Consider the following 9736-nt stretch of genomic DNA (forward strand, 5'->3'; position numbering starts at 1 on the left):
AAACATGATAAAATAAAAAGCTGAATGGATCCATAGACATTAAACAAATTAATTTTTCTTTTCATATTTATCTGTAAAAAAGTTAGTAGACCCAAATGGTTGGAAAGGCATGTATTTCAAAACTTCTAAGAAACTGATGAGCTCTACTTTCAATAAACACTTCCCCATAAAAAAGAGAAGTAGGCTTTTGAATTCTTTAACAGGGCTTATACAAAACTGAAACAAAATTAGAGAAGAGGAAAAGTTAGAAAAATACTGACTGATTTCTCACAAACACTCATGTAAAGATTCTAAAAAACATGTTAGCAAAGCAAATCTAGCCATATCTGAAATAATATATTTATTAATTAATATGTAATGATACTAGTGTTTAAAAATGTGGTTACAGTTGAATAACTGACATATTTATGACAGCTTTCTTCAAAATAAAAGATTAAAAAGTAGGAGTGCCTGAACACAATTCAATAGGAGTGCATTGAACACAATCTAAAGTTTATCAGTCTGTTAAGCATCTGCTTTGGGCTCAGTTCATGATGCCAGGGTAGTGGGATGGAGTCCCATATCCAGCTCCCTGCTCAAGGGAAGTGTGCCTCTCCTACTCCTCCTAGCTGATGCTCACTGTCACTATCTCTGTCTCCTCCCTCTTTCTCAAATAAATAAAATCTTTAAACAGAAAAGATTAAAAAGTAGATGTAAAAATTTAAGAGGTTTATAAAGACATTCAATAGTATTGAGGATTCATTTACAGTTAAAAATAATTAAAACCCTAGAAAATCAAGGTGAAAAGCAATTCCTTAATCTAATGCATGTGTTTAATAAAGAGCGTATCAACAAAATAGAAATAGAGGGAAAACACTTAACATGAGAAAATCTATAGACTTCTTATGCAGAAATATTTGCATATTGCCTTTAAATAATATATAAGTAAAAACATTTCTATTTAATTTTGCAATGGATTTCCAATAAAGCCAAAAGTAAAAAGTATGGAACACAAGAAATAAAATCATCACTGTTCTTGAAAAATGTGATTTTATTCACTAAAAATCTCTTCAAATTAATAAGTTTCCTGGATTTGCAAGAATTCAGATCAATATACAAAATTTAACAGCATTCTTGTATTTAAAAGATGATAGGAAGTGTTTGCTTTTTAAAGCCTCTTCTTGCAATAGCAAGGAACATCATAAGATATTTGAAGGTAATTGCAAACCAATATTCGCAAGTTATATATGGAAAAATATTTTTAAAAAATCATTGAGTAACATAAAGGAAAGATTTAACTACTGTGAGGGATATCACCATCATTGACCAAAAGTCAAATGTAAATGTTTCAGTTTCCCACCCAAATTAATATATACCTAACAGAATAACAAAGAAAACCTAACATGGTATTTTCTTGAGCTCAATAGTTTGTTTATACACTTTGTTTAGAAGGAAAAGTAATAAGAATAGCTAAGAAAACAGCCTATGGAATGGGAGAAGATATTTTCAAATGACATATTTGATAAAGGGCTAGTATCCAAAATCTATAAAGAACTTTTCAAACTCAACACCAAAAAAAACTAATCTAGTTAAGAAATGGGCAGAAGACATGAATAGATACTTTTCCAAAGAAGACATACAGACGGCCAACAGATACATAAAAATATGCTGTCACTTATTATCAGGAAAATACAAATCAAAACCACAATGAGAGATGCCTGGGTGGCTCAGCATTTGAGGGTCTGCCTTCTGCTCAGGGCGTGATCCTGGGGTCCCAGGGTTGAGTCCCACATCGGGCTCCCTGCATGGAGCCTGCTTCTCCCTCTGCCTATGTCTCTGCCTCTCTATCTCTCTGTGTCTCTCATGAATAAATAAATTTAAAAAAACACAATGAGATAGCACCTCACACCTGTCAGAATGGCTAAAATTAACAAGTCAGTAAACGACAGATGTTGGCAAATAAGCAGAGAAGAGAGGGAGCTCTCTTACACTGTAGGTGGGAATGCAAGCTCACATTGCCATTCTGGAAAACAGTATGGAGGTTCCTCAAAACATTGAAATAGACCTATCCTATGGTCCAGCATTTACACTATGAGGTATTTACCTAAAAGATAAAAAAAACACTTATTTGAAGGGGCATATGAACCCCAAAGTTTATAGCAGCATTATCAACAATAGCTAAATTATGGAAAGATCCCAAATGTCCATGGACTGATGAATGGATAAAGAAGATGTGACAATGGAACATCATTCAGCCATAAAAAAGAATGAAATCTTGCCATTTGCATTGATGTGGAGGGAGCTAAAGTGTATTTTGCTAAGTGAAATAAGTCAGTCAGAGAAAGATATACCATATGATTTTACTCATATGTGGAATTTAAGGACAAAACCAGACTAACATACAGAAAAGGGGGGAAAAAAGAGAGGCAAACCACAAGAGACTCTTAGCTATAGAGAACAATCTGAGAGGTAATGAAGGGAGGTAGATGGGGATGAGCTAATTGTGTGATGCATATTAAGAAGGGTACTTGTTATGATGAACACTGGGTGTTATTTGTAAGTGATGAATCACTAAATTCTACTCCCGAAAGCAATATTACACCATATGTTAACTAAGTCGAATTTAATAAAAATTAGGGAAAAAAAGCTCTATCAGTTGGCATATGTAACAAAACAGAGACATAGAAGAGAATATAAAGATAAAAATGAGCAATATAGGCTATGTCATGTTGCAGAGGTAAAATAAAAATAATACAAGAAATCAGTTTGGAGAAAAGTACATAATCTCACATACATAATTATTCTACCTCAAGCCTACACAAAAGAGTACATACCCCAGGAAGTAAAGATCTCAATATGAAAACCAAAACTTTTAAGTTATTAGGAGGAGAAAAATAGAGGATAATATCTTCATGAAATTTAAATATTAGGAAATTTCCAAGATTCAGAAAGTATGTCACATAAAGGAAAAGAGTAATAAATTAATACAATAAAATTTAAGAACACTATATACAATGCTACACCGTCATTGTAGTAGTGGTATCCTGGTGGATGTGTGTGTCCAAACTCATCAAAATGTCTACGTTAAACAAATGCAATGTTTTGTATATAAATTACATTTCAACAAAGCTGAAACATGAAAATAAAAGTGAATTACAGATGATAAAAAGGTGTAGAAACCATGAGAAATACTTTTTAAAATGCACAAAATCCATAAAATATCCATTCACTCAGTAAACCTACAAATAATGAATAATGACTATGTCAAGCATTAGGCATTAAATAGAAAATCCTCATGGATATTGCAATTTATTTTTTTAAATATTCTATTTATTTCTTCATGAGAATACACAGAGTGGAGAGAGAGAGAGAGAGAGAGAGGCAGAGGCAGAAGCAGGCTCCATGCAGGGAGCCAGACGCAGGACTCAATCCTGGGTCTCCAGGATCACACCCCAGGCTGAAGGCAGCGCTAAACTGCTGAGCCACCCGGGATGCCCGGATCTTGCAATTTAGTGAGGAAAAGAGAGGGATAGAAGCTAAATAAATACATAATTTATCAGCAGAACAAGACCTGATAAAAGAGAGGAAGCCAGCCATGAGAAAGAAGGAAGAGCATTCCAGACAGAGGGAAAAGCAAAGAGAAATGGCCCGAGACAGGAATGTAGTTGGAGTGTTTGAGGAGGAGCAAGGAGGTTTGTGTGGCTGGAATCCACAGACAAAGAGACTAGGACATGAGATCATGGAATTGCCCAAGGTCCAGATTGTATAAGGTGCCATGGCTATAAAAGACCTTATAGTTTACTCTAAGATAGTAAACTATTAGAGAATTTGGAGCAGATAAATGAATCGAGTTACCTGAATTACATTTTATCAAGATCACTCTGGCTACTGGGTGGAGATGACAATGAGAAGGATGGGGCCAAGGAAGACCCAGAAAGAGGGTTCAGAAGACTACCGCAGAAATTCAGAGTTGATGGTAGTCTGGATCTGGATGAAATATGGAAAGACAGGGAGCAATCTTCACGTTTGGAGGGTAAAGCTAACAGAAGTGGAGAAAATTATATAAAGGACATAATAATTAAGTGTTCTACTCTGAAAAAACAGAGAATAACATGAAAACACCCTAACACGTGGTATATTTGGGGGGACTGAAATGTCTACCAGGCATTCAAATAGATGTCCATTTGATACGGGCTATATGAGTGTGACATTCAGGGGACAGGCATAGGCTGGAGGATAAAATTTTGTGCTGCCTTCCTATATATCAACAGTTTTTGAAACCAAGATACTGACTGGATCACACTGCCAACTAAGTGAGGACACATGGAACAGTGGCCTTGCAATATGAATTAACCAGCAAAGCTCACCAAGAGAAGCAGCCAGTGAAGTAACAGGAGACATAAGACAAGGTTGTGATTTGGAAGGCAGATGAATGAAGTGTTTCCAGAAGAGGTGCAAATATCACTATGAAATGCTTCTAACTGGTCAAAACAGTGATTGAGGATTAATAATTTAATTTGTCAATGTGAAAGACACTAATTACATTAATAAGAATTGTTTTGATACAAGGATACAGACAAAAGAGTGATTGGAACTGGTTTGAGAGAATAAAAGGAGCTTGGAGAGCTTTTGAGGAGTTGTGGGGAAGAGAGAGGTCTATGTGTGTGTGTTTAATAGGTTCATTATAATGTGTTTTATGGTTATAGCAATGATATCATTCAGTGGGAAAATGATACAGGAGAGCAATGGGACTATTATCAAACACTGTCCTCAAGTAGGTGAGAGTGAAGGAGTCAAGTGGGAAGGCATGCCTTAGACTTGAGCAAGAGACAAGTCTAAGGCATCTCTTAGCATGTACAACCAGGTAATAACAACATGATAGATCTTGAGGCTGTAAATATTCTTTGAATGTACAATTGCAGGAGGCATCAGCTCCAAAAAGAAGGAAATGTAGTTCCAACACAGCACTTGGCCAGAGAGTATATACATAGCCAGTATATTTATAGCCAGTATGAATGATTTTCATTGTTTTTTAACATTTACAGTTATTGTATTAACAAAGCATGGAACATTCGGTTATGGATGCAGAAGTCAGTGAAAATCTTTGGATATTTACACAATGAAAATAAAAATACAGGTTAAAAATAATAGTTTAGGGGCACCTGAGTTGCTCAGTGGCTAAGCATCTGCCTTCAACTCAGGTCTTGATCCTGGAATCCTGGGATCAAGCCCCAGGTTGTGTGTGTGGGGGCGGGTGGGGGGCGGGGCTGGTCAGTGGAGAGTCTGCTTCTCCCTCTGTCTTGCTCACTTTCTCTCTCTCAAATAAATAAAATATTTAAAAAATAAAAATAAACATGAAAATAATAGTTTAATTGTGGATGGAGGAAATTGTACAGGCATGACTATTATCAACTTCTATACAGAGAATTACATAGGGAGAATTAAGTACTGAGCAACATTTATGATAGGGATTGCATTAAATGTGTCAATTGCTTTGGATAGTATAGAAAGTTTAACAATGTTTGTTCTTCCAATCCATTAACATTAAATACTTTTCCATTTCTCTGTGTCCTCTTTAATATCTTTCTTAAATGTTCTATAGTTTTCAAAGTACAGATCCTTTACTTCTTTGATTAGATTTATTTCCAGGTATCTAATGATTTTTGGTGCAATTTTAAGTGGGATAAATTCCTTGATTTCTCTTTCTGCTGCTCCATTATTGGTATATAGAAATGCAACAGATTTACGCATGTTGATGTTATAGCCTGTGACTTTGTTGAATTCTTGTATCAGTTCTATTAATTTTTCAATGCAATATTTCATATTTTCTACAGAGTATCTTGTCTGTGAAGAGTGAAAGTTTGACTCCTTGCCAATTTGGAAGACTTTCATTTCTTTTTTTATATAATTTCTGAGACTAGGACTTCTTCCAGCACCATGTTAAATGATAGTTATGAGACTGGACTTCCCTGTCTTGCTCCTGACCATGGAAGAAAAGCTCTCAGTTTTTCCCCACTGAAGATGATATTACCTGTCGGTTTTTCATAAATGGACTTTATCATGTTGAGCTATGTTCCTACTAACCCTACTTTGTTGAAGGTATTTATTAAGAATGGATTCTGTACTTCGTAGAATGCTTTTTCTGCATCTATTGATAGAATCATATGATTCTTATCCTTTCTTATATTAATATAGCATATTATATTGATTGATTTGTGAATACCGATCCACCCCTGCAGACCAGGAATAAATCCCACATGACCATGGTGAAATAATTATTTTAATGCTATGTTGGATTTGATTTGCTAATATCTTCTTGAGAACTTTTGCATCCATGTTCATCAGGAACATCGGTCTGTAATTCTCCATTTTAGTGAGGTCTTTGTCTGCTTTGTCATCAAGGTAATTCTGGCCTTGTAGAATGAATTTGGAAGTTTTCCTTCCATTTCTATATTTTGTAACAGTTTCAGAAGAATAGGCATTCTCTCCTACTTAAAAGTCTGGTAGAATTCCCCTGAGAGTTCATTTGGGAAGGCATTTATTTGGCCCTGGACTTTTATTTGCTGGGAGATTTTTGATTAGTAATTCAGTTTCTTTGCTACTTATGGGTGTGTTCAAATTTTATATTTCTTCCTGATTCAGTTTTGGTAGTTTATGTTTCTAGGAATATATCCATTTCTTCTAGATTGCCCAAATTGTTGGCATATTAATTTTCATAATATCCTCTTATAATCGTTCACATTTCTGGTGTTGGCTATGCTCTCTCCTCTTTCATTTCTGATTTTATTTATTTGTATTTCTCTCACTCTGTCTTTTTTTTTTTATAAGCCTGGCTATAGGTTTATCAATTTTGTTATTCTTTCAAAGACTTAGCTCTTAGTTTTGTTGATCTGTTCTATCTTTTTCATTTGTTTGCTTTTATATCATATCTTTCTTCTCTGTTCTTAATTATTCTTCTTCTGCTGCTGGTCTTAGGCCTTATTTGATGTTCTTTATCCAGCTCTTTTAGGTGTAAGGTCAGGTTGTATATGTGAGACTTTTCTGGTTTCTTGAGGAAGGCTATATTGCTATACACTTCCATCTTATGGCTGCCTTTGCTGCCTCCCAAAAATTTTGGACCATCATGTTTTCATTTTCATCAACTTACATGTGTATTTTTCATTTCTTATTTAATTTACTGATTAACCCATTCATTCTTTAATAATATGTTCTTTAACTTCCATGCATTTGTGACCTTTCCTTTATTTTTTTTCTTGTGCTTGATAATAAGTTTCATAGCATTGTTCTTTGAAAGTATGCATGGTATGATCTCTCTTTTTGTACTTGTTGAAACCTGATTTGTGAGAGTATTGAATCTTTTCTGGACAATGTTCCATGTGTACTTGAAAAGAATATACATTCTGCTGCTTTAGGATGAGATGTTCTGTATATGTCAGTTAGGTCCACATGGTCCAGTGTGTCATTCAAAGTCATTGTTTCTTTGTGGCTTTTCTGCTTAGTTTATCTGTCTATTGCTGTAAGTATAGTGTTCAAGTCCCCTACTACTATTGTATTATTATCAGTGAGTTACTTTATGTTTGCTATTAATTGACTTCAATATTTGGCTCCTCCCAAACAGGAGCATAAATATTTACAATTGTTAGATTTCCTTGTTATATAGACCCCTTATTGATTATATAGTGCCCTTCTTCATCTCTTATTACAGTTTTTCATTTAAAATCTAGTTTGTCTGATAAAAGTATGGGTACTCCAGCTTTCTTTTGACATCCATTAGCATGATAGATGGTTCTCCATTCTCTCACTTTCAATCTGCAGGTCTTTAGATCTAAAATGAGTCTCTTATAGGCAGCATATAGATGGGTCTTGTCTTTTTTATCCATTCTGATATCCCATGGCTTTTAATTGGAGTATTTAGTCCATTTACATTCAGAGTGCTTTTTAAAAAAAAAAAAAACAAAATATTTTCGAGAGAGAGAGAAGAAACAGAGAGAGAGGGGGAGCCTCAAGTAGACCCCATGTTAAGCATGGAGTCCCACACAGGGCACAATCTCACGACCTCAAGATCATGACCTGAGCCAAAACCAAGAGTCAGATGCTTAAGTACTGAACTACCCAGGTACCCCCATTCGGAGTGATTACTGAAAGATATGATTTCAATGCCATTGTATTACCTGTAAAGTTGGTGTTTCTGGAGAATTTCTCTGATCCCTTCTAGTCTTCACTGCTTTTGGTTTTCTTTCCCACTCAAAGAAATGTCTGTAATATTTCTCTCAGGGCTATTTAAGTTGCCTTTAGTTTTTGTTTGTCTAGGAAACTCTATCTCTCCTATTCTGAATGACATCTTTGAAGAATAAAGTATTCTTGGCTGCAGATTTTCCCATTCAGCACATTGAATATATCATGGCACTTTCTTCTGGCCTACCAAATTTCTGCAGAGAGGTCTACTGTCAGCCTTATTTGTCTTCCTTTGTAGTTTAAGGATTTTTCCCCCTTTGCTGCTTTCGGGATTATTTCTTTATTTGTGCATTTTGCAAATTTTTAAAAATATTACTTAATACTTTAATACTTTAAATATATTACTTAATACAAGAAAATAATTGAAAATCATGATGTCTTTAAATATTAGGTAGCACAGGGAGCAGAGCAGTGTTAGTGAACTAGATCTTATTTTTCATATGAAGTAGCCAATAGTATTGTTTGTATTCGGTTTATCAAAAAATCGAAGGACAAAATAGGGATATTATTGAGAGTTCTGAAAATTAGCACAAGAAAATAAAAAAAAATAATTTAGGGAAATTGTATGTAGAATGTGGGACTGAATATAGGAGAGCTGTATTGGAGAATATGGTTTTTATTAACCTCTTTTCTGTACAACTGGATTAGATGCCTTCTGCATTAATTGGTACAATATTTAAAAATTATAATTTATCGGGATCCCTGGGTGGCGCAGCGGTTTGGCGCCTGCCTTTGGCCCAGGGCGCGATCCTGGAGACCCGGGATCGAATCCCACGTTGGGCTCCCGGTGCATGGAGCCTGCTTCTCCCTCCGCCTGTGTCTCTGCCTCTCTCTCTCTCTCTCTCTGTGACTATCATAAATAAATAAAAGTTAAAAAAATTTATAAAAAAATTATAATTTATCAACATTGCTAATACTAAATGGTCATCAAAAAATGAGATAGTTCCTAATGTTTTTACTCTTACAAACGTCTGTCATACATTGTGAAGTTATGCAAAGCAAATTGTAGGTGTTTCTCTCTTGGTGAGTAGCAAACTATCCCCAAAACACAATGGTTTAAAACAATAAGCTTTCACTATTGATCACAAATTGATCAGTCAACTGTGTGGTTCTTCTTATCTCCATGTGTCTGAGTTCACCTGCACACAGGGTAGCCATCTCCACATATCTCTTATCCTCCAGCAATCTAGCTCAGACTTGTTCACATAGAAGGTCAGGGGTCCAAGAGGGAGAAGTAGACCATGCATCTGCATAGCTGGCACAGTACTGCATAGGATCCATTTCCTGCATCATGATGGCAAAACCAAGTCAGAAGTGAGTTTATAGTCAGAGCAAAGGATACAAAGAGACTCTTGATGGTGGCCAGCAGTAATAGTACTGTTCTCAGTTCTTTTTAAAAACATAAGACAAAAATTCTCAATGGTGAGCATATAACTCTGGTTAGTTTGTAATATGAGATTAAAGAAGTAAATGATCTTACTCCATCTCATAACATTTTATTATGTATTGATTATTTAATTTG

The sequence above is a fragment of the Vulpes lagopus genome, chromosome 10 (assembly GCF_018345385.1).
Source record: "Vulpes lagopus strain Blue_001 chromosome 10, ASM1834538v1, whole genome shotgun sequence".
Classification (NCBI taxonomy): Eukaryota; Metazoa; Chordata; class Mammalia; order Carnivora; family Canidae; genus Vulpes; species Vulpes lagopus.